Source organism: Toxotes jaculatrix, chromosome 24 (genome assembly GCF_017976425.1).
Source record: "Toxotes jaculatrix isolate fToxJac2 chromosome 24, fToxJac2.pri, whole genome shotgun sequence".
Taxonomy (NCBI): domain Eukaryota; kingdom Metazoa; phylum Chordata; class Actinopteri; family Toxotidae; genus Toxotes; species Toxotes jaculatrix.
The window spans coordinates 9,877,928-9,903,723 of NC_054417.1; the positions used below are offsets into that span (position 1 = coordinate 9,877,928).

Genomic DNA, 25,796 nt, shown 5'->3' on the forward strand with positions numbered 1-25,796 from the left:
TCACTTTGGAACCTTTTCTTTATTCGTGCCTCATGTTGACGCAGCACACCCAGTTTTTACACTTCAAGCACAATTCAATTTTCATTTCATTTCAATTCAATTCAATTTTATTTATATAGCGCCTTCCACAATCACAATTGTCTCAAAGCGCTTTACAGAGACCCAGAGCCTGACCCCAGAGCAAGCACTTAAGGCGACAGTGGCAGGGAAAACTCCCTTTTCACAGGAAGAAACCTTGAGCAGAACCTGGCTCAGATGAGGGACCCTCCTGCCGATGGCCGGGCTGGGTGAAAGGAGGAAAAGGAGGAAGATAGGACAGCTAGGAATGGAGGAGAGGGGGAGAAAGACATGCAGCATAATACCGACAACGTGGGTCAGTATTTCCATTACAGTTACTGAACAGTTATTGGATAATGTGTGCTCAGCAGATTAGAATTATGAAACAGAGCACGGAGGCAAAAAGCTGTCATGACCGGTCATTATTTACATTACAGTTGGCAAAGAATATTAATCCAATATTTATCTGTAGCAGAACGGAACATGAAACATGTTAGAAATAGATCATTGTAAACAATAAACAGCAGCAGGTGCGTGGAGCCAGGACCATAGGACATGCAGCTCCGGAGCCAGAGGTACCTGCAGTAAGGTACAGAGAAAGAGAGACCAGAGAGAAACAAACACAGGACTATGGGACAGAGAGGACACAGAGTTAATGACATGTCATCAGAATCACATTTATTGGCCAAGTTTGTACATACAAGTTTGTACATACAAACAAGGAATTTGACTCCGGTTTTTCTTCCTCTCTTGCGGTACAACAACAGAAACAACAACAACAACACACAACCGACGTAACACTAATGGTGCAATGGGACAGTCTGAATGTGGGTAGTGCAATTTGTCCAGAATATAACTATATAACTATTTACATACATATAAATATATATTCAGACTACTAAAATATATATATCCAGGCTATTGAGTGACATAGTCCAGGTTATAGTGCAAAAAAAAGAGACGGTGAAATGAGGTAGTGGCAAATGTGCACAGATGCTGAAGGAGGTCGTGGGAAAAAAACAGTCACATGTTCATCAGAGCCACAGCCTGGGGAAAGGCTAATACATTTGAGAGTGGGTCTGAGGAGAGAAAGAGAAAGAGAAAGAAGAAGAAGTGCGCAGTAACTCATGGGATGTCCCCCAGCAGCCTAGGCCTATAGCAGCACAGTAAAACTCCTCAAGTTCCATTCAACAGTCTTCATTGGACAATGTGTATGCTCCACCCTTAGGACATATCAGCACATCAGGGAACACTTTATTTCCCGTGAGCAAATATACACCTCAAAACAGACACACACAGCACAAAAGCCATACGCGTGCACCTGCCCGACAGAATGGACTTCATATCATCTCTCCCTGTGACACGTTTTCTCTTCTTCTTGCCAGCTGTACGGGGCACGACACTACTGATACTTTTCCCAATGGATCGTGTATGCATGTATGTCGCTTTTCCATGATGACTGCTTTGGTTTCAGGTAGGCAGCGGAGGTATAGAGGCCGCCTGCGCTGGTGGGACGAGCCGGGACGAGAGGTCGTGCGCACATTTCGACACTCGGCCACGCGGTTGTTGGAGCGCGTTACCGTCGCCGAGAATGCTCCGGGTGGCTTGGGGCGTCTTCGCCGTGACTTCCAAATCGCACGGCCGCCGCGTCGACGCCTTGCCCTTTCTCCCTCGGCGTGTCAGGAAAGCACATCCTGTGAAAGGAGGACGAGAACTTGGAACGGACTGCACGTGCTCTGACGTGACCCCGAAGAACCCGGAGTCGTGCCTTCTGCGAGGACCGCTGTTTACGGTGCACTGTGGTGGGAAAAGACATTCTTCCTGATGACAAGGGAAATAACACTCTTGACACAGTAACTGTCTTCTGAGATTTTACTTCAACATACAATTGACACATCTGAGCCCAAACTCGACTCCACACGGTATTTGAATGGCTGATCTGGACACAAGCTGAGTGTTGAGAGCTGAGAGCTGTGTTAAAAATGAAATGTTCCACAACACTGACCTCTGACCTTGCCGTGGCTCGGGCCTCGCTGCGCCCGCGCTGGGTCATCTTCAGGGGTCTCCGCCGTCCCGGTGATGACGTCCTGCTCCGCAACCTCGGTTGAACAGGGTTTACATTTCACAGCGGGCGCAACTTTTTGGCCCGTTTTCCCACATTTTTGACACTACCAAAGACTTCCAAATTCAAACACAGCTTTCCTCCCCTGAACAAAGTGGATCAAAGCAGCTTGTTTTTCAGTCCGAAAAATGGCTCCGTTTGAAGAAGAGGCCTCATGAATAAGACACAAAATCACAATAGAAAAGACAAAATATTAGCCTACAAGAAAAAAGCAAGGGGTGCTCAGATGATTTGGAATCCGATACTACAACCTTGTCAGCATCGCAAGCTTATTTCCATATTAACGACCCCTTCAGAACCTTCAAAGTAATGAATAATTGACAACAAATGAAATGTTTTGATTGTTGTCGGCGCCCGGCGTGTTTAATGTTTCATATGTTGCTGCCGAGCTAATTATGAAGATGGCACATTGGTCAGAAATACGCCCCCTGCGCGACCCTCCCGCCGTCCTCCACACATGGCTGTGTGTTTCCAGACAGGGGAGTGGTGGGGGCGGGGCACAGGGGTGCAGACAACTACAGGCCCTGTTGTAATTCGCTCGCAGGGACTATGCTCGCTGACCTGGGAGTGAGTCTAATGGCTTACAGGCATCGTTGGACCACAAAGACGCTGCACATTCAAACCTCTCAGGACGCGTGCAAGGGAAGCAGTCGGGACAGGGCAGATGGTGCATGTGGTCGCTCACCTCCTCGGCACACGCCTCGACGAGAAAAGACGACAAAGAGCCGATGGAGGCCGCTGCAGACAGACAGACGGCCGGAGGGAGCTCGAGTTGCTTACAGCTTGTGTTTGTACTAAGAGTGTCTGCTCTCATGGTGTAGACACAACAGCAGTCGTGTGTGCGGTTGTCATGGTCCGCTCAGGTCAGAGTATCCTCAAGACACTGTCAGGCGGCATTGATTTCCTCTCTCCAGATCCGTGGAAGCGTTCCTGTAACACAGCTGACCCCCCGAGTTGCGTTACCTTGTCATTTTGCGACAAGGATCCAAGCCAAGACGAGCTGGAAATAGCCACACGGCGACCTTGAACTCTGCAAGGAGGAGGAGGAGGAGGAGGTGGAAGAGATGGGAGTGACAGGACCTCTAAAACACAAACACACACGCACACCGGTTCACTCACACACAGGGGCAGATGCTGACTTTCAGCAATACACACCAGTTGCACATACACAAACCCAGAATGACCCTTAGCTGCAGCAGTGAACAAGTGTCACTTTTCAACTGGGACTCACCACAGTGGCCACTCAGTCCAACATGACAGGATGAAGACGTAGCGCTGCCCAGACCACCGTGTCTACAATATATACGAAAACACACCTTCATCTTTCCACTACCTTTCAGAGCACGCAAATCCATACTCACCAAAACAATCGGACGTGACTGAACGTGAAAAGCATAACATTTCAACAGTGGGAACACTAACATGCAATATGGCCTCAACACATTTAGAACAAAGGAAAAAAAGAGGACTCGCGCATGCACAATCCCGTGCTGAACAGGATCGCGCGCAGCTTGACCATTTGCATTATTCACAACAACTTCCCCTCTGTACCTCAGTCAACCTGCAACACTTCCACCAAGCAGCCAGTTGAGGGCAGACCAGTACCAGGAAAGACCTGAAATCCAAACCAGCAGCATCATCCACTTTGGAAATCCGGAGTCACACACACAGACGCACGCGCGCACACACAGACCTTTGACCCCAACAAAACAGGAAACGTGTCAGGTAAACGTCCATCTGTGTCAAATAAAAGGACACTGTGGCACTGTCAGAGGCTTTGGCATCTCTATCAGAAGGTGAAGACTTTTCTTTATATTATCTATCTATTTCATAGATCACATACTCACTCCAAGATACTGACAAGTCATTATTCAGATCTGAACTTTACTTCCAGACCCTGGAACAGTTGAGCCTGACACCAGGGCCCTAGGTCCTCCTCCTTCTCTGCACACACAGGCACAAACACACACACACACACACACAGTTAGTGAGAGAGGGCTGAGGCCCAGCTGGAAAAGCAAGCTGCACTCTCCTCTCTCTCTCTCTCTCTCTCTCTCTCTCTCTCAGAGGTATTTAGTTGGTTATGGATCCCTGAGGGACACCGCTGCCTCCTGTGAGCAGAGGATCCATACCAGGCCCTCGGTTGAACCGCATGTGTGTGTGTGTGTGTATGTGTGAGAGACACAGAGAGACAGAGTGAGATGGCAGGCACTCTGACTGCCACTTTTGCATTTATACCAAAACACAACACAACAGTGAAAATGTGTGTCTCTGTGTCTCTCGTGCACACACACTAAGAACAGTTCCGCTTTTGCATGTTGCACAAACTTGGATCACAGAGCTCTACAATGTGCTCCGGTCAGTCGAACCACAGAAGGTAACAGCGCATCTCTTAGCAACGCCGGTTGCCATGGGAAGTGTCCACCGAGAGGTTTGCAGATTTGACACTGCTAAAAAAACAACAACAAACTCAACAACACTGCACAATAGCCGCTGGGGAGAAACACTGCTACATTTAACATCAACGACAAAACTTTTGCCTGTCACATATACTTTGTATAGTTTTGGACTATTTGAAAAATGGTTCCTCTTCTACTTTGAGTACTTCCACTTTACACATGCACTACTCTGCACTGTAGATGTAAATATTGCATATAGTGCTCCAAATAACTTGCACCACTCATTTTCATATAGAAGAATACAGTAGCTACAGACAGTCACAATCTCCTAATATTGCACCGTCTTATATTCTGTTATCAATTCCTTACATTACACTCTTACATAAACAGGCATCAGGTAACATGTTGCCAAGACAATTCCTGTCACCAGCTACTTCTCTGTTGAAGGCTTTTGCCTTTGAATGGTTTCAAACTCCTGCTGGGACACAAGGCTGTTTTTCATATTTCCTAAAAAGTCGACATGTTTGCAGTTTCCACAACACATCCTGTTATATTTGGGCATTTTGACCTCCTCTCCTGCCTCTACATCGCTCCTCACTTTCACACAAAACACACCTCACGGCCGCGGGTGCTAATGCCGTCGTTCATCCTCGTTTTAATTGTGTGTCGATCCTGCGGCTTTGGCATTTTGCATATGTAATAAAACTACTTTTCTCTTCGCCCTCCCAGCTCTAAATTTCCAGCTCTTAGTTTCCGTTTCTGCCTCGACTTTTCTGGCTCAGACAACTTTGTTCCGTTTCTCATTCTCTGGCATAATTACAGCTTTATAGCATTCTCCACTGCTCGGGCATGCTGGAGATACCCCCCCTTCTTTTTTTTTTGGTCTTTTCTGGTTTGGCTCTCATTAATAATTCACAAAAAGAGACTGGGAAATTTTAGTGCAATTTGCAGCTGCTGAATCCCAGTTATTGTTTTGCGGGGTGTTGCACAGAGAGAGCAAACCTCGGTCGAAGGCTTTGTTGTCCTGAATGTAATTTGGCTGCGTCTCTCTCTGACAGGCCACACATCATTAGGGGGGTGAAGGAAATGTGTGTGTGCGTGTGTGTGATTTTGAGGGGGGGGGGGCATTCAACCAGTCAACCGCACTGTCCTCAACTGTCGCTTCAAACTCCCCACGCTCGATGTTTCCTTAATGCTTTTACATGCTGTTTGTTCATATTTATGCCTCATCACTATCTATGTTTTATTCCGTTTGCTTGCATTCAACCGGGCAGCCCCTGAATTATTCAGAGCGGGCCGAGCACAGATGACAAAGACGACGGGAAACTTTCTGGCCACTTGTCTTTAAAAAAGACCAGGCACGACTTGAAAAGACCAACAATGGCTTTTTTAGGACAACCACGTTTTTTAGGACATCCTGGTGACCCAGTGATTGAATTCTATCTCCTACCACGTTACACTGCGTTATGATGCACGTCTACTTGAAAGCAGGACACACACATTGTAGAGGTCAAAGTTGAAACTTACCTGCCCTCCAAACCTGCATCACTCTTGCAAAATGTCTTTCCACTTCTTCCATTGCCACTCCTGCAAGAAAAAAAAAAAAGATATTAAAAAGACTCACCAAAAAACCAAAGACCTTTTCAAAGTTTCCGTTTGGGAAAAGCAGGACTTGACCCGACAGCTATCTCCTCATCAGATGTTGGTGTTGTTGGTAAAGCTCTCATTAACCTCAGCAGCACACCTGTTTGTTTCCCAGACACTATTTTGACCAACCAATACAAGCTGAGAACTTGCTGCTTTTCTTACATGACAAAATAAGGATCCTCAAATTTATGCCATTACATGACTTCAACTTGCATAACTGTATTCTGTATTCAAACTGGACCAGTTTGAACCTAAAAATGGTTTATCACGTGCAGTTTGTCTGTAAAAATGACTCAGATTTACGCACACATGTACGACCATGCAAAGGCACCAGCCACCAAGAGAGGAGTCCAGGCACATCGGGGCTCAGAGGAAAAAAGCAACACACGGTGAATAAAATGGACAAGAAATCAAAACTACCCCTTTTCCCTTTTTTGCCCAGTCTGACCTATTTTGCACCGAGTATCTCATAACCAGAGAGTTTAGGGCTGTTTAATGCTAGGTGACACAGCAGTGTCCTGCAGTCTTTTCTTTCTTAATCCCTGGCATCTTCAGTAAAAGATCTCTCCGAAGGAACAGCGCTCGTTTCTGGCATCCGGCCGCCGGAGGGAAGGGGAGATTGTCAGGGCGCGTTTCTGCTCGCCAGCCATTCCTCAGGAGGGTTGTTTGTGTGTGTGCGTGTGTGTGCTTCTGCGTGTATGTGGGTAAATCTCCCCCTTCTTTTTGGGCGAGTTAGGTCAATGGAGGGGGAAGGAGGGGAAGAAGAAAGAGAGGTGGCAGCTTTCCCCCTTGGAGAACAATTCCACCTTAAGCTCTTTCTGGAAATTACAGGAATGTTTCTCTTGTATTGCTCTTGTCACCTTGCCTCCAACATGGCCGCAAACAAGCTAAAGTGAAACTCGGTGATGCGTTTCCTCCAGAGCCGTGGAGGAAGGAGGAAGACAAAGAGGAGGAGGAGGAGGAAGGAGGAGGAAGATGCCCCGCGGGCCGGTGTTTCGTGTCATCCTCTGATAGCGGCTTTTGTTTGGCCGGAGGAGGTTTGCGCAGAGGGATGTGGAACGCGAGGCTGACTGTGTGTCCGGTAATCTCGCTGACCTCGCTGCCCAGCCGCCGAGGAGGAAACCCCGCACTTCCCTCTCTCTGGTGGCCATTTGGTGAAGCCGGGACAAACTGCAAACCACGTCCCAACCCCCCAAAAATCTGCGTACGGTCACACATAATCACAAAACACACTGAAATCAAGACAATGCACAAGTGACATCAATACTGACTCAGCAGTAGCTGCACATTCTCTCATTACTCTGCTGTTGTCCGCTCATACCTGCCACAGTCTTTACTCGCTCTGATAAATAATTGACCACATTCAGCTACATTTTCACTTCACATCAACAGGAATACGGTGAAACAACTTAAAAACTGCCACACTCTATACAACCTCATCATTGATGCCACTTTCACTGCGGCCTATGTCTCAGACTGTTGCTTTTGCTGTGAGAGGAAACAGGAGATCTCACGATTCAATCCAAGAAAGACTTACAGACCTCACGTGCTTAGACCTGGCTCACACAGTTCCTGTACAGTTCCGTACAAATTATCAAGGGAGGAAAAAAACAAGTCCACCACAGCTCTGTTACTATCAGCTGCTGCTGAGTCCCTTAAAGAAGAGTCTGACAATCCAACACACAAATCAAACACCAACAGTTCTTATTCTTTTCTAAATCTATCTCTATGCAGCCAAAAATCCTCTGTGAAAACAGCAGTACAATTATTATTATTATTATTTCACTGCTGTCAAATCTATTTACCAACTATCTTTATCAAATTGACTGCAATGCCTAAACTTTATTACACTTTGAGTTTTTATAGTAAACGCCTTCATTTCATTATTACAAAGTCCAAGTACAATGTAAAGGAGGCCAAACAAAACGCATGGTGGTTGGCCACTTAGGTACTTCTTCATAAGAGCAGCAGAGTAACTCGTCTTTCTGCAGCAGCAGATAAGGACGGGGTCGACCCCACGCACACCCCGTCCGCAAGGAAACCGGGCGTCCGGGAAACCCGTGTTTTCCCCAATCAAAAGTTCCATTAACCTGGAGCACCGGGAGCTAATTGAGAGCGAGAGAGGGTGAGATATATCACCGTGTCACCGCTCGCCGACATGCCGGCGTCGCTGGACGTCGCGCGGTGACACCACTGACATATTTGCAATTATCTGGGATAATAAGAAACTAAACACAGTAACACAACGGCCAAGCCGGGGGTGATGGTTTTGGCAGGAAGGGGACTCCTCCGGGACAAGACAATGAGCGGCAAGATTTTTCCAACCTTTGATAACCCAGATCATGTTTTAAGCATTAGCAGATGCATAAGCAGTGCTTTTTGAAACAGGGACGAGGAGAAAAAAAAAATCCACACATCTGCATTACTGTTTGGAAGATTTATGAATCTCGACTTCACACGTGCTCTTTGGTGGTGCGAGATCGCGAGTTCATTATGTTTGCACCGTTTCCTGATGGTTGCGTCTCTCTTATCTCCTTGAGAGGGTGAAAGATATTCTAATCTGTCGCCCCAATAGCCTTAAGCCCTGGTACGGCGAGTGGGCCAACTTTTGTTCCGCATAATCCCTCCGCCCCAGCGAGGGGAGGTCATGTTTGTCAAAATGTGGCAAAGTGAACATGGCTTTTTTTTGCCCCTCTCTCCTCCTCCTCCTCCTCCTCCTCCACCTCCTCCTCCTAGCCTGGCTTAATTTGGAATTAAAAATGCATGCGATTTTGAACTTTAGATCTCCAGAGAGAGCCGTAAACAAGTATGAAATGAAGTGTCTTTTGAAATGCTGCGGCAGGGACGTGAATTGAATTGAGACGCTCACATTATTCGGCCTTGGTGGGCTTCAGAAGGGTGGGCGGGTGACCAGAGTGGCCTCTCGAGTCAGATCACTCAGAGTTGGTCCATATCGACTCAAACAAAGAGCGCCGCAGCAAAACTGTAGATTTTCAACCGACACTGATTAGGACAGGTTGACCGGGATTAGATCGGAAACTGAAGACAAATGATGTCAATCCACAACAATCTGGATGAATTCACATTGTTCAGGTTGTATTTGTAACCACTTTTACATCACTTACAGCTATTTCAAATCTATACGATTTTTTGTTTTTGGCATTTAATGTTCAATTCATCTGATTCCTCTTCTCATGTTACAGCACACAGCCTCCTTTTATCTGCTGATTCTTTCTCTCCCCCATTTCCCTTTGCTTTCTATTTCCACACGCTGACACTCCACTTTACCAACACTGCATTTTCTCCTCTTTCTTCTCCGCGTCTCTGATAGTGTCCTAATATTTACACCTTTTTATGAGCTCCGCTGCTCTTTGCTCATTAACAGCAGCAACATTTGTCCCTCTTTAACGGCGGGTCGCGCAGAGGTCAGGCGGCACCTTCAGTAAAAGGCGACACGTCCTGTTCTCCCTCGGGCCGCGCGCAGAGACTTGTTAAGCAAATCTGCATTGTAATAGGTGATTAGTATTCATTTCTGTGTCCTATTTCTACACACTGGAGCCTTGTGTAACTTCACTTTAGGTTTCTCAAGACTCATTTACAGGTCTTGGGTAATGCATCCTACATGCTTTAGCAATGACTTAAGCCACTTAAGGTGTGCAGCGGTTCTCTTAACCCTTAATAAACTGCACTTTTAAGAGTGAACGACCGCTCTGTCCTCACTGTTAGTGTGTCTCTCTCCTGCCGACGACACACGCCTACAGCTGTGAGGAGCTAGAGGTCAGACTGCGGGACACTCGGCATATTCGATTACGCTACGTCTCAGGTATTCGGCCGCAGCTCCCGTCCAGAGCCACTTCAAACTGCTGCCACAGTGAAACATGCTCACATTTCCAACGTGTAAACTGTAATAAAAATCCATAGTAAGGCCCGAAAAGGTCAGAGGTCACAATAGTACCACATACAGTTCATATCAAGGACAAATCACAGCTCAAATACAGCCACCCCGTCACACGCAGCGGCATTAAGAGTTAGAGGAAAAGGTTGTGAGCCAATGAATGCAATTCACTGAACTGCAACTCACAATGTGGTGCTCATGGAATCGGCTTACACCTTACAAGGTGTTAACGGCCCCACGTCGAGGTAAATACCTGGACTCCCAAACCACTCAGCCAGAACTGCAGAAGCCCTTCAGATGAGAGTTGCCTTTGTGTAACACTTAGAAATACAATGCCAAGAACAACTACGAATCTTCACAGACATTACTCGCTCAGTTCAAGCCAAAGTGATTCAACCACCACCCAGAAAAACAACAACAACATAACGAACTCTTATCTCAGAAGGCTCCCACTCTTACAATATCTGAATCAGCAACTGAAGAAAGTTAGTGGAACCTATTAACAGTTGAACCTGGCCCGGAGCAGCTGGATGATTCCCTCAGCTTGTACAGTTACAGAGTGGCCCTTTGCTAACAGCTAAACTTGGGAACGTCTGCCGCCGAGGGCCACGAGGTGGAGCGAGCCGCCGAACTGCTGCAGTCATCTGCTGGAGCAGCAGACAGCTTGACCAGGGGAGCGACCCCCGGATGACGGATGGCGTGCTGCCGGAAACGAGCGCCTTTATCGGGCTGCATTATCCTCCAGCAGCTGATCCAGACAGGCCAGATTTTTATCGAACTGTATTGGATTTAGTAATTTCCTTTTCCAAGACGAATGGATGGAGATACTGAGGAGGGGCTGGGGGGTGGGGGGTTGGGGGAGCTTATTGTCTGCAACCCTGCGGTGATTATTACTTATGATCCATTTAGTATTTCAGGCTTGTCCCACCCCGTGCTGGTTATTACTCTCAGTCCTCTGCGGCTTGTTCACCTTTCTGTTAAAGACTTTGATACTACAGAGGATTCATTAGGACTGTACCATAATGTGCTGCTTAGAAAAAGACCAATAAGATCTTAGTCAAATGAGCTTCAGTGAAGGCAAGAACGGTTAAAAGTTTAGTCAATGCTAACGAAATGATGCAGCTGACGTTGAGCGAGTTCAAGCTTACATTGTACATCTGATGCCTGCAGGCAGCTATGGTTCAATATGAAATCCTTGAGATAGACAATTAAACTAAACTCACAGTTTAAAGTTGCACGTCAAACAGACTACAGTTTGATTTCACTGCTACCTGTGTAACTATCACAGCTTTCCACCTCTGAACTTTTTAGCCAATCGCCGATGCTGTAAATGCTTTCACGCTGCTCTAACCGGTTCCAAAGACAATTTCCCAATAAAGAAATATCCCTGACCCTTTCTCACAGCTATCTTTTGATACACAATGTGCAACACGAGGGCCCTTTTCACACTGCCAACAGAGTCCCATCGTACACTCGTTATGCCATTAGGCGGTTTGGATTAAAGCATTCACCAAACGGCATATGCTGTTCCCTCCTTCCCTCCTCACTCTCTCTCTCTCTCTCTCTCTCTCTCTCTCTCTCTGTGTGAACGTGTGTACAAATCCCACGGCTGCGAACACACAGACGGCGGAAGCACCTTGCGTCGATGAAAGCTGTGTCAGGTAATTTCACACTCTCACACGCGTGCAGTCATGTCGGCCTCCCCCGAGCTAACTCATTACCTGTCTCAGCCGCCGATGCACCTTCTGGAGACGCTGGCGTTAAACAAGCTGCGCAGGTGGGGGGTTGGTTGGTTGTTACAGTGAGAGGAGGACAGTGGGGGGGGCGGTTGATGTTCTAAACGTGGCAGTGAAAAGCGACAGTACTGTAGAGCACAGGCTGAAACGGTTCATCCCTATCCTGAGGAGCTTTTGAGGGTGAAAAACCAGACAATATCCACTGTGACAGACCTGAGTAACCTCAAACACAGGCTAACCCGCGCAGGCAGCTCCGCTCACCTTGTAGCGACGACGACGCAAACGAGAGCGGGGTCCACTTGGGTCGAGGGGTCGAGGTTCACCTTCTGTAGGCCCGCGGAGAGGGCAGAAACTGAGGGCCGAGGCCCCACCGACTGTCTTTCTCCCTCTGTTTTGCTCTCTGACAAACGCCTCTGTCCTCCCCCCTCCGACACCGTCACCACCCCTGCAACCTCCCTGCCGCGCGGGAGCTGTCAAGGGGGGGAGGACTGGACCTGCCAGCATGCATCTGGCTGACAGGCGACTGGGAAGGTGCACTGCGAGCGCACGTCACAATCAATAACCCCTGCTGAGAGCGATGGACCGGGGGGTGTAGACGCTCCCCGCCACCTCTCTCTGTGTTTTTATTTTTATACAGAGGGGGGAGGAGGAGGGGGAGCAGGGGGTGGCATTGACTTGTCACCTAACAACACGCGCTCGGCTCCGGGTGTTTGGAATTTTGTTTTGAGAAAATACATATGCGCCGTGTGCAGGCGTGCATGCATGCATGAAGAGCACGCTTTGGAGGTGTGATACGTCACGTGCTCATCTGTAGGTCAGCGTTTGGGCGGGAGAGAGGTGGGCGACGGTGACCGAGCGGGAGGTCTGAGTGGCACAGAAAGAGGTGTCAGTGTTTCCAGAGACAGAGTTCAACTGTTACAAGTTTGAGGAGTCACGAGACGATAAGATGAAAACAGAAGAAAACACTGCTGCTTGACAAACTATGTTTCATAAATTACATACAAATACTGCGGTTAAATCATGTTCAAAAAACAACAACAACAACCACCACCTTGTGACAGCGTAACACAGACTAGTTAATTGTAACGGACTCAGGGCAGCTTCAGTCTGGTTCAAGCTGGGCTCATTTATTGCTCTCTCGGACTAGTGTCCAATATGGACAGAAATATGCCACCGGAGCCGCGCTCCAAGCCTTGATTACTGCTATGGGCGAGTCAATATTAGACCTTACGCTGTTCAAAATGTACAGATGTTGCAGGATGTGGGGACATGGGTCTAAAAATAACAGCTTTGGCCTTCGAAAGCCTGAACAGAAACTCAAACCAGCGAGTTTCCAGGCTTATCGGCTCTTTAAATGCTGTGTATGTTTGCATGTGTGATTATATGTCGGTGTGTTTGAGGTGTCCGTGCGCTGTGGAGGGGGAGGAAGACGGTGATCAATTGCCTTTGCGCTTACAGTCAACAGCTCGAGCCGCGGACAACGCGCCAAAAGATCCGTTACGATACCTTCCCAGAAAAAGGGGGGGAAGGAGAAGAGCGAGCTGCCGCCGGGACGAGGAATTCCCGGCACATTCGCGCAGCCGTAAACAGATATAACAAGTTCCCTCCATCGTAAGATGAGAGAATGTCAATGGGGCCTGACGCTGAGACACCCGACCGCCGATCAATCGATAGCTGACATTACACCTCGGCACGTCGCGCCTCTTCAGTCGTGAGTATTAAAGTTTTGCATTACCGATGAGGTCCTGCTGCAGGGTTTTGCCTCCCCTCCTCCTCCCCCTCCCCCTCCTCCTCCCCTGATAATTCATGTTTACCAGCTCTGCTTATATTTTGAAGGGTGATTATCCAGTCACATCAAAACCTTAATGAACCTCATTTCACTAGCAGTGAGTAGCATTAGGAGGTTTTTCTTTTTCTTTTTTTTTTTTTTTAGCAAATGCAATCTCATTTTTAAAGAATTCAAGAGAAACTGCAGCTGATTAAAGAGATTCTGTTGGTGCGAGCTAACTATTCTATAAGATGGAGACGGTCGGTCATGGCTTTTGGACGCGTCACGTTGTAGTTAAGTCGACAGCGTGCTCCTCCTTAAGGTTTTTCTAAGCACTGACAGATTTTCCTAACTGGGCAAATTAACTGCCTTTGATACTTCGCTCATCTCCTCCTAAAGCCAATCAGAACGTGTTTACCATCACAGCCAGAGAAGGGGAGAACTTTTAAGAGTGTTGTGTTTTTTTTTTTTAATCTGGCCTCTGATGTGACGTGGCCCAATCTGCGGCAAGAAGAGGGGGCATCCTTGACGAGCTCGTCGTGCTTTTAATGAAGCGCCGAGCAATTATCAAAGCTGCCTCCTATTGATCTGTGCGCTCGTGCCAGGTCGACCAGCCAGAATCTGGCTTTTTAAGACACTGTTCGAGCTCCGGGTTCATTATGGGGACCAGGCACCATGAAAATGCACGTCAGGACGACGGCCTGCGCGCGTTTGCTGCTCCTGGGCAGCAGCGAGGACAGGCCTGAATGTTTGATATCACAAATTTAGCAAAATAAGGCAGTCGCCATCCATTCACAGAAAACAGTGGATCTGTGGTTTGACATGTGCCACGTGCCACTGCTAAGTGGTCCTGACTCAAATCAACTGCGTCTAAATTCAAGGACTGGATCCTACCTGAAGGTGATGTTCCACCTGATGTTCCTCCACTGGCATCACGGTCACATGGTTGTCATTTGTCCTGCTCAGGTGTCATCTAGTAAGAGCCTGTGAGGAGAGAGAGAGAGAGAGAGAGAGAGAGAGAGAGAGGGGATGAAGACCAGCACAAGAAGGTTGGTCAGGTTGCAGCAGGCGTCAGGCTTTGTGCTGCCCATGTACAGTTGGCGACTCAAGAGAGCAACATACAATACGTTCAGTTATATTTCAGTTATACTAATGTACGGTTAGCACTTAGCTTCGGGTCCAGATGTGACTTTGGGAACTGATGGAGTTTGTAAAGATCTCCATCAATCCAGTGATGGAAATATGTGTGTTTGTGTCAGTGAGGGTGAGAAGTGTGTGTGTGCGCGTGTGTCTGGTCTGTACAGTATGAGCAGAGTTTCGGACTCTGTGTGTGTGAATTTTCACTCTCTCTCTCACACACACTTTTCCCTTTGGAAATGTTTAAATCTGTGGATGTTCTGAGGATGAAAAAAAAACCCCAAAAAACCAAAACAAAACGCCAAAACGTGGGAAAAAAAAGTGTAATCTATCCAGGACACAAGAGCTGTTCCCTCGGTGTGTGTGGACCTCTCCTTCACCGCCTGACCGGGGCAATAAAACTCTGACTCAGTCTCGTGAAATATGCCGCCACGTCGCTGTGGTCCGCCGCTTCGCTTCCAAACACATCAGTCCGTATTGTTACGGGGCTCTGTTTACCTTCGGGCCTCGACGCTCTTCATTTTTGCATCGCCACCTGTCACTGAGCTCTCATTTATAACACGCGCGGGTTCCTTGCCCTTCCAAACAATGCCAGAACTGTGAAACTTTCTGTTATATTTATACCAAAAAGAAATATAAATATTTGAACTAGCGTTTAATGGGGGGGGGGGGGGGGGGGGGTTGTACATTCCATCATATCGTACACAACCTCAATTGTTACCTTGGATGAATCGCGGCCTTGTATTTACTTTGGGGTCTGCGTGAGTGATCTCCGCATCGATGCTGTTTGCCATATTAGTGAGCTAAGACCTGAGGCTCTCCAGCTGAACTATTGCGTCTGTGTACACAATTTAGATGAAAATCCTGTTTATATTGCAAAAGAGGTGTATTTTGTAAGCCCTTTCCCCCCATCCTGTTGTATATTTAATTGTGAAATATTTCCTGCTGCCCCGTTGTGGCCCGGCCGGTATGTCCTGATGGCCTAATGTAGGCCAAAATGCACCTTCAGCTGTGGATTTATTGCTCACAACATTTGGTAACACTTTCCGACAGGGCCTACTTTAGGAAGGGTCATGAATGCTTAATCATTTACAATTAAAGCTTTAGGAATCAAACTGTGGGCCTCTCTCCATTTCTGTTTTTTTTTTTTCCCTTTTATTATTTCTAATGCTTTGATCCAATTTAGTGTATCTGCTTTCAGTTGCTGCTGACTCTGTCGGTGATACCTTCACTGGCCTTGGGTTCATTTCCCTAAACCTGATTCCTGTGAGTTTCACAATGTGAAGTAAACTGACTCTGACTTTAGGAAAATTTCGTTCTTTACTTTATCAGGATGAGAAATGGACCTCAAATGGACTTGTTGACCGCTGAGCCCTTGTTGTAATGAAGCAGCAGGACTACAACAGAGAAAGACTCGTATGCCTCCTGATTTATAATGACCACAATTTAGTTTTGCACTCAAAAAAAGCTGATGGGATCATTAATAAAGGGCTTTTCCACAACAATAATACACCTGGAGTTGTAAATATGAATCAGCTGTAGGATGTACACCAGCTATTTATAAACTGCTGATCATTTAGCTTTTTCCTGATATGTACAGGATCATACAAATCACAACTTCATAACTCCGTTCAGTAAGTAATATGTTGATATGATTCTTGACTTTGCTCAGTAGGAACTGGTTGTGATGCTGATTGGCGGGATAATTCCATGTAACGCTGACCGTACGACGCTGGCTTTCTACTGTAACCGACTCTGGACTTAGTGATCTTTGAAAAGGAGGCAATTTCAGATTATCGCGGCCTGATCTGTGTGGCTGTGAGTGGACGTCAGGGACGCGCGCGGTTTAGGAATGCGGAGACGCCTCGTGTTGTCGCTAATCTCCCCGAGTGGCTCGCGTCTCGATGGCATCCGTATGCAACTTTAATTTGGGCACTTCAAACTGCAGGGGGATAAAGATAGCTTTTGAAGATTGCTTTTCATGTTCACTGCGTTCATCTGAGCGTCTAAGAGCAGCAGAGAAGATCTGGACCGTTTTCTCTTTTGTGGCACAGTTTGGCTTTTTAAATGAAGAAGAGAGAGAAAAAAAAAGTAGTCGCTCGGCTCGGAGACAACTTGAAGCGTCTGAAAACGGCGGCTTTAGAGGCAATTTCCTGCTATTGTTTCACGCTAACGAGATAAACGCTTTCTGTCAATCAGAGCTTCTTCCAGAGGTGTCAGATTTCAACATCGTGCTAAATTACATGTGGTAACAGTCGGTGGTTGATGGAAATAGTAATTTTGTGGAGAGAACTTCATTGAGCTGCCAGCTGTTTTGGCCATTTTTACATTCGAGTACTTTCTGAACCCAGCAATAAAGTGTCCGGCTTTTTTCAAAACTGCAGTTTCCCCCCTTCGTTCACATAAATATGCCTCTAACAAACAACCTCAACGTCCGTGTTATACGATCCCTGTTGTTAACAGTTCTCTTTTAACTTCCGTCCAAATCAACTGGCGCTGCTCACAGAGGGCCAGTGCTAAAAGGATATGGAGCCTTCAGATGGCACCTAAGTGGTGTATCGCATAACCAGCGTGCCTTTTTATGGATTAACAGTTTATTCCTTTTGCTGGAGCCACACCAAAGCGCCCTGGCCCTCTGTAAAATATACTGCTTTCGGTGAATTATGAGTGTGGCCTTCATCCAAGTGCCTGTGGCCTTCCTGTTTATTTGTACGGCGGCGCAGGTCGGCAGCGAGGTGGGGTCCGACGGATCCAGCTGAGCATGTGTAAACACTCATCCTGGGAGCCGCGGTGAAAGTGGCTATTTTCCTCCAGCGAGGGGATTTTTTTACTGCCCATTGTTTTTAACACTGAATCGACCTCTTAAAAACATTGGACACTCTCTCATGGCTCTCCTGTGGCCCAAAGAGTGCTTTGTATATGCCTATTGACAAAATATTTCTGTGTTATGGCATGTGTATACTGCGACTCGTATAAACTGGAAAAGAAACACGAGTGCGCTGGCGGGAACATCTCGCCCATTTCACGCAAGTGCTCCCTGGAAACCTCTCCGGATACCGGCCTAAAAAACACTGACGACCTGTGTTTTCCTTCGCTGCAAATCTCAGACATGCAGACACAGCTCAAGCCTCCAGCTTTTGTCCACAACCTACTGCGCTACTGCTGCACTTGTGTTCCATTTCCCAAGATAACGCTAAGAAAAGACTCAGAGTTGACCCTCTGTGAAGTTTTAAAAGCTCACAGGAAACAGCCCAGATGAACTGTGAAACACTAACACAAGAAGAATGAGTAAGTGGCAATTCAAAGATGGACACACGAAGCCGCAATGAATGACTCAAGTTGCACTAACACAGGTTCCACTGCAAAAATCATCCTGTCACGACATTTCTGTCCATAAAAACATTATTTCCTATAAACTGGTCGAGTTTATCTCAGCTAGTGCATCAGTATTTTGAAAGAATAAGGGAAGCTGCTGCACAATGTGAAGGACATATGAAGGAAGAAACATTTAAAGCAGAATTTATACTCTCTGCATCAGCGTAGCTGCAAAGGTCTATGCAGACCATCTGTGCACAGCCAAAAATATATGGGGACAAAAAAAAGAACCTAATGAGCAAAGTGAACTTCTTTTAAAAACTAGTTCAAATAAGCTCGCTACACCGGCAGCTTTTCTGGCAGGAATTTAACACAACACATCACAAAATGGAAGCAAGACGGAAGCTCCCACTGTATACAGTTGGACACATGGGGGACAAACGCGCTCCATCGTCGCCTTCATGTCAATTTAACCCTCGAGTGTAATCGTGGCGATATTTCTCAGCGTGACTTATGTGTCTGTGAGGTGCAACCGCCGCTGTTGTCTTTGTCAACATGATACGGGTCATCCAAAGGCAAAACGTCAGGGGCGTCCGAGGCTTCGCCGCAGCTCTGACTCAACGAAACTCAAACCGTTTCAGCCTCAAACAGTGGAGACTGGGCGCTCATCTGCTGTGACATAACGGAGACGACGATGATGATGATGATGATGCTGATGACGGTCGTTAGGAATATGGAGTTTGGGGACGAGCTGGAGAAATAAACATCTGTAGGGTGGTGGTTGAACGAGGAGGAGGAGGAGGGAGGAACGGGCGGCTGTTTGAGCGTTGCCACTATGTGAAAGCTTCTCCGGGCTGCCCGTGCACTCTGACACCGGCAGCCGCGTCCTGGAGGCCTCGACCGTTTGCTGCTGCTGAAGGGGTCTGGGAGCGGGATCCAAGCCAGGGTCAGGGGGTTAGATACATGTCCTAAAAGCAAACTGTAACCTACTTTCACCCACTGCACACACACTCACAGCACAGTGAGCCAGTCAGACATCCTGACAATGCACTCTGTTCTGTCTGCTTTGCAAAGGCAACAAGAGACAAGAGGTAGTTCACCAAACTTTGGGGCATCTACTAAAGTGCCTCAGAGTTCCCAGAGTGCCACTGGTTTCAGTGTGGGAGGCTCCAATCCCTCAGCCCTGCAGTGTTCGTGTCATCTACACAACTGCTGCCAAAGTATACATTTCACATACACGATGAGACTGTGCTATACCGTTAAGTTGGACGCAGGCTTCGAAAAGTGACGCCCACTGTCCCAAAACAACCACGGGAAAAAAATCCAAACTATTTCCGATACTTTTCCAATAAGTGCTCTGGCCATTTAGTTTTACACCACCCTCTTGGACTGAGAGTTACTGAGTGCTTAACAACAAAAAAAACAGAGGCCGACTTTTATGCTCCAGGATGGGTCAAGCTCCATGAAAACTGGATCCGACACATCCCATCATGCTATTCAATTGCTCTTTTTCCCCCTTTTTTTATGCCAGGATCAGATCACACCTCCTGGATCAAAACTTTTCATCGCATGTAAACCACGCTGCAATTACGATTCCTCCATAAGCACATTTGGGAAAGCACATTAGTGCTACATAAAATCATTTTGTAGGAGACAAGGTTGCTCTGATTCTATTCTGCTTGCCGCCCGGCTGTGGGCCCGCAGGCTGCCGACCCTCCCGCTAACCTCGGCGCAGCATCGTGTCGATGCAAACTCACCGACGTGAACACACAGGCAGGAGACACGGCTGGCCTGTAGCACCAACAACAAGATCGGCTCCACTCAGGATCATCCTGGCTCGTCTTCTCTCAACGATTCGCTGCTAGTTTGAAGTTTGACTCTGAGGCGCGTTAGAGATCTTATAGGGTTTGAAGTCGAGAGCCGCGGCACCGACGGGTACCCGCTTCTCCTTTCACCTCGAAGCGTTCCTACACACCCCCCCCCCCCCCGAAACAAAGCAACACAATCGTCAAGTATCTGCCAGATCAAGCAAAAGGAAGGAGGAACGCAGAACAGCTCCAGCAGGCAAAAAAATGGTTTCTTCTCATGCTTGGTGAGGATCAGTGGGGCGTCAGTGATCACATTAAGGATGATGCTGTTAGAAATCTCCCTTGGACCCGATCATAGCCTTCACACCGGTGAAGACATGCCAGTGCAGATAAAAAACAAGAAAACAGCACTCATCTTTTCCTACATACATCAGAAACTGAGAAAGTCTTTGCAGCAAATGGTCCGACAGAGAGAAAGACATATGACCACACTGTGCACTGTATCACGAAACCTTCAGACTTTCATTTAGAAAAATCGAAATTAAACTCATCTGCAAATGAGGAGTTTTTACTGGAAGACATTCTGCTGTCGCTGTCACATTTTCCTCAACACTGACTGTACAATGATTTAACCCTGTTTTACTGCACATGCTCCTGTTACAATCGGAAAAAGCTAATTCTTGACTTTGCTTAATTGTTTTGAAAACAAAATCTTGACTCAAATTCCTCTTTCCATGCAATTTCCAGAGCTTTTTCTGTATTTGCTGAGAAAGAAAAAGATAGTAAGTGGATCTGTGCTGAAGATTTTTGGATAGAACTTTGTGTTTTGGGTACTTATTTGAAATGCCAAGGAGCGTTCTGATCTCGGAGCGATCTGATCAGGTCTCGCGTTGCGTCGTGTCCAATATTAAATCCAGATCCACATGCTTTTATTGTCATTTGTAAACAAAGTGGCTTCAGCTCAATCCAAAACTGGCCACATTTGCATCCTGTCGAGACCCACGCAGCTGCACGATGTGGATTAGTTTTCTATAGACACACGGCAAAACAAGCCACAGTTTTAAAGTTGGAGGTTGTTTTATTCATGTAGCTTCGAGAAGCAGGCAGAGGAGTCTGCTGGAAGCTCTCTGGCATGGCGGGAAGTCAAGCGAGGAGAGATAAGGGCTGTATAGAGCAGCAGGAGAACGTCGGTTGGGGGAGAAATGGTTGAACAGTAACCACGGGACGCACCGCCGGAGACAAATATTTCATCAGAAAAGTTCCCTGACGCGGGCTGGAGGAAGCTCGGACGCTCGGTGTGCTCGCGAACGCACCCCGCCCTCGGTTTGTCTTTGCCTCGCCTTGACTCCACGAGCTGGTAAATATGTGTTTTCCTCCACAGTGATTAGAGATGGCTTTCACCGCCTGGAATAAATCATTGTCGCTTGTGAAAAGCAAATACATATCTGTTGCTCAGCTTATTGACAATGTAGAGAGACTGGAGAATAAATACAGAGAAACAGGGAGGAAATGAAGGCAGCTGCCCGATCGTGACGTCTGCTTAAGACCTCATTGCTTCAGAGTGCTACTTTACTGTTGCCGTATTTTGACTGAAATCTTAATGCAATGAGGATTAAAGGGATTACAACATAATCTTGAATAATCCAAAGTGCCACGGACGGAGGAGCGCTTGTAATAACGGCGTAAAACCCGTCCGGAGGTCTGACAACATTGTCAGTCACGGCGAGGATTAAATATTTGCGGGAAAAACTTTCGACTAATGCCCGCAAACCGTCGCGGGGGGAAAAAAGCACGGGGGCCAGAAGGCAATTTAGTCATTTAAGAGACATATAGCACCTCGGTAAGTGCTGGCCAGCTCGCTGCCAGGACAAAGCCCAGGCAGACGAGGGGGAGAGACGGGCTTTTTAAGCAGATTTACTCCTCCAATTTTTGTTTTTGATCAATGCTCAGGCAGGTTCATTACACATGTAAAGCACGGGGGAGGTTTGAGGAATGAAAATGTTCTCACAACCGAGAATCAATTCTTATTAGGTTTACCGAAATGCCATCAACATGTCCATTAGCTTTTCCATTAATTTATATTTTTTCCTCAGGAGCAGGCCTTCCTTGTATATTTTAAGGATTATGTAAAGCATCACCAGAAATTATCTTTTGAGCTAAATAACCCACATTCATCGATGTGAACCTGCCTTTAATTACAACCCTTCACTCAATAACAGTAACGTTCAAATCTGTGTGGGAGGCACATTAGTGGGATTTGATGCAGACCTTGCCTGGATCCTCCCTGAAATTCATGCTGCTTGATTGAAGTCTTATTGACGCTTAACTCCTCTCCAACAAACCAAACCCTTAATTTAACTGAATGAATATAAATTGAGTGCAAGAAAAGCTTTTAGAAACAGAATCTACATTAAGCGCAGAGGAGTTTGTCTCCGTGAAGAAGAAGAAGCAGAGACTCTGACGACAAAAACCGTGACAGTACAAAGAGACTGGACAGCAAAAAGACTGCGCGTGACTCACAAAGCATACACCGTATATATGATAAACCTGCTTCATACTGAACATTCAATCACTGTGCGCATTCAGGCAGCGACAAGCTATGGCTGCTGCTGTCAAACAGGAGGAGGAGAGAGGGTTTGTAAACTTCAGACTTCTGTGCCTTTCAATACATCAGTCATTTTGTGTTCGCGCGGCAGCGTGGATGAAACCGAAGGAAAGTAATAGAAAAAGCACTCAGATTCATTTTTTAGAGGTGTGAATCTAGATTCTACCTCTTTTGTGACCTTTTCTATGAACTATTAGGCCACATTTGACTGATACTGAGCAACAGTATCATCCTGCAGAGCTTTTATTTGCACACAATGACGAACCAAACCAGACTACTTTACTGTTTACTTCAAAGCAAATGGGATTGATCGGTCCTCTTCACCTGAGCTGAATCACACAGATCTCCACACATCTCGTCTCCTGATCCATTTACTTATAAGATAAGACAACGTGCCAGTACAGATAACGGTTACCAGCGGCCTTTGCTGTGGGATTTAGTGCCTTTATTTTACTCTCAGAGAGTCACTGTTGAGAAAACCGTCATTTCTGTTGAAATCAGCTCACTTTATTTAGGCCATGCTGCTACAGTACGATGTGGGAAAGCCTGTGAGTAGAGCTGCCTCTTGTTCATGTACTATTTAAGACAAACATCAAGTAATTCCAATCAAAATGTCAACTAAAAAAAAAGAAAAACCGGGGCTTGCTATAGTCTATATTTGAATGCTATCACTGTGAAAGTTTGGTTTAATAAAACACTACATCTGCTGCTCATTAATTCTGTGTTCTTCTACGAGGTCCCGGCAAAGGATCACTGGAAATTTCAAAACGGCCTCTGAAACATCAACTTGTAATAACTTTAAAAAGAAAGAAAGAAAGAAAGAAAGAAAAAACCTAGTTTCCTTTGCACGGAGTTTTCCGATTTAAATAAATAAATAAACAAATAAACAATAAAATCTCCTTGTTGAGTTTATGAGGAAGACGGTCCATAAACACAAGGTCACGGTGAAGGTCAGCAGATGGCGGCCGGTTCTCCACAAAGTCACAGAGGTGAAGTTTTCAAAGTTGAAATATTTCACTTGTAAAATTCAGAGCGGCTGTCAATCGACCACAAGTTTGGCCTTTCTAGTGTTAAATCTTCCTCTCTGTCAATGAGGACGTACTCTCTGACTCAACCTACCGCTGCCCGGCTGCCCTTAGGCAAGGCACTTGACCCCGAGTCTGCTGTGTGTCCAGCAGCAGAGGACTGGCCGGCTTCCAGTTTGAATAAACTGCGTGAGATGAAAATACTGATGTGCTTTGCCTGCCCTCACATGATTTGATGCTTTTAAAACTCAAGACCCACTTCACATCTGAGACAAGTTGAGATAAAATGCCCTTTTTTTTTTTAAACTTTGGGATAATTTATGTATTAGTCCTATTTAACACTTACTTGGGAGACAATACCTGCTCTATACTTATAAGAGAAACGGTGTGGTTTTTAACTTCAGGAGCTACATATTTCCAAAGACTGAAAATTCATCCTTGCCTTAGCCAGGAAACAAAGCTCAGAGGTATCCACAAACATCCACCTGTGGATAAACATAAGACCACGAACTCTTAGAAAACTCAGAAACAGAAACTTCAAGGCAACTAACAAGTCCTACTTGAACCAAAACAGCAAAAGAGGTAAATCCAGCAAAACACGAGCAACCGAACACAGGGAAGCGTACGCAGGAGCAGCTGCAGGAACAAACACAAGGAACGTACCACTACACAGAGCCAAAGAAATCAAGAGTCCACGCAAAAGAGTCACTACAGTGGCTGATCATAACAATAACAGAGCTCGATTGGACTTAAAGTGGAACTATCTGAGGATCTGATGATACCACCCTGTACCTTTCCATCCCTGTGTGTATTCATCACTTGTGTACATGAGCTGAGATGTCTTATATCCTTACATTTTATAGACTATTCAATTCAATTAGTTTGAGCCTTACAATGAGGTTTACAATGAGGTTTTCTTAATTATCTACTGCAAACACAGATAAGTGACTACAGGTTGTAAAACAGCAGATCCTGAACGCCTCCTCAATGTGCTGCTGCAGCACCTTGCTATTTTTTCAGATCCAAAGTGTGCATTTTACTGTTCACAGATTTGAACACTGTTGATATTTTATAGATTTTTTTGCAGTGCTCTTCCACACAGCACCACAGCATTTGTTTTTTCAGTGGTTTTTTGGTGATTACAACTTCACTGCATCCATCTACTGTCTGTGCTTCACACAAACTTTCCTATCAGCTGCTAAAATATGACTTTCACATCAGAGACTTTAGTCACACTTTACATTGGATGATACTGCAAAATACCATTCATTACAAAGAGGTGTAACCGCCAACTCAAAATAAGGAGCTTCCCTATTTTACATGCTGCTTCTCATGTGTCTGCACTGAAATCAACCCTGAGCCCATCTCCGCTCTAATCTCACCCACAGTGCTGCCACCCAGTGCAGACTGCCGTCAACAGCAGCCGCCTCTCAGCAGCCAGCCACTTCCTGTCACAGAAACAGATAAAATCCTGGACATGTGTTTTAGTTAGCAACAAGAAGAGTGGTTTATAAGCAGGCACTTTACACCAACTCCTCATTTCTCTGAGAAAAGGAGGGGAAAAAAGCTGCCAGGCGCTACAGACAGTTTATTTTTTCTGCCTATAAGCCATAATGAGGTTGTGCCCTGGGGAATCAGTCGAGCGGAATGTTATTAATGCCTCAAAAAAAAAGGGAGGAAAAAATCCTCGGCACCTTCTGCGGCCGTGGCATAAAGGCAGGAAAAGACTGTCAAACAATTAAAGTGAAGAGAATTCCCTGAGATGGAGAGAGAGAGAGAGAGAGAGAGAGAGAGAGAGAGAGAGACAGAGAGAGAGAGAGACAGAGAAAGAAAAAGGAGGGGGAAAAAAATGAAAAACAAGTGGACTGGCCTGGAAACGTGTGGAGAAAAGAGTTTCCTTCAGGATGTGGAGGAGAAACGATGAGCTCAGCTGTAGTTTAATCAGCGGTGTGAAAGCTATCTAAAGACCTGGATGTTTTTCCATGTGAGCTGAGTTTAGATCAAACAGTGCCAGGGGTCATTACAGTACATTTAACTGTCTCTAATCAGTGGGATTTCAAAACAGACGCATGACAACACATTTCCTACCGGGACTGATGTTTTCACTGATGTTAACTGAAACCTTAAACTAACCGTTTTGTCTGATGAAGGGAAGCTTTTGCCAACAACAGGTGAAAATGTAAATAAGAAAGTTCAGCCGTTTCAACTTCTCTGCATCCTTCTGCACACTGCCACTTCCTCAGACAGTAAATTCTCTGATTGACACGACATAGGATGATGCT

General features: G+C 46.2%; 1 long non-coding RNA gene across 3 annotated transcripts in view; it reads right to left on the bottom strand.

Annotated features, from left to right (window-relative positions):
* Window positions 1-873: 873 nt before the first annotated feature.
* LOC121178196 overlaps window positions 874-25,796 on the bottom strand; it is a 43,276-nt gene continuing 18,353 nt past the window's right edge. For 2 of the 3 annotated variants that reach the window (XR_005893498.1, XR_005893500.1), the window contains exons 4-6: window positions 14,519-14,608; window positions 6,106-6,165; window positions 874-4,123 (exon numbers count right to left, since the gene is read on the bottom strand). This is a non-coding gene — a long non-coding RNA (uncharacterized LOC121178196). The remainder of the gene's footprint in view (window positions 4,124-6,105; window positions 6,166-14,518; window positions 14,609-25,796) is intronic. The other variant, XR_005893499.1, reaches the window with a different exon arrangement.